This window comes from Triticum dicoccoides, chromosome 1B (assembly GCF_002162155.2).
Source record: "Triticum dicoccoides isolate Atlit2015 ecotype Zavitan chromosome 1B, WEW_v2.0, whole genome shotgun sequence".
In the NCBI taxonomy this organism is placed as follows: domain Eukaryota; kingdom Viridiplantae; phylum Streptophyta; class Magnoliopsida; order Poales; family Poaceae; genus Triticum; species Triticum dicoccoides.
In genome coordinates, this window is record NC_041381.1 from 35338122 (window position 1) to 35338870 (window position 749).

Here is a 749-nt window from a genome sequence, read left to right on the forward strand (position 1 = left end):
CTCTCTCTCTCTCTCTCTCTCTCTCTCTCTCTCTCTCTCTCTTCTTCACACTCGCGATGAGAAATTTGTTGTTTTCCCCTGCGATGTATTCAAAGGTATGCATCTGTAGTTCTCGATGTTTTCTTTTCCCTATATGACTATAGTGGGTGTTTATTTGCAACACGAATCGCCGCCTGTACGAAAGGAAAATGGATCATGCGCTATAGTTATAAGTTTGCTTCCAAAATAATACCTAAAAAATATTTAACAGGTAAAATTAACATCATATTCAGATTTCACACATTTTTCTAATCAAATTTCATATATAAGATGTTAAAATCGGAGTTACAGTATAAAAGATATGTATAATTTAGAAAACCATTTGTTTGACTTAAATATCTTCCAAAATAATCTTTATAAATACTTAACAGGTTAAAATAATCTTATATTCATATTCTACATATTTTTCTAATCAAATTTCATATATAACATGTTTAAATCCAAGTTACGGTTTAAAAGATACGGATGGTTTAGAAAAGGATTTGTTTGACTTAAATAAGATCCGCGGATGGAATACCTAAAAAGTCAGGGGGGGGTCGAAAAACTGTAAAATAACGGTTCGGTGCGACTTAAATCCGGACTGCGGGTTGATTTCATGAAAGTGCAGGGGCTTTTTTGCAAAATGGTACGACGGACAGCAGAAACCCTACGTGCTTTATTATTAGGTAGAGATATATGCCTCATACAAGAAATGAAAAAAAATCAAAGAT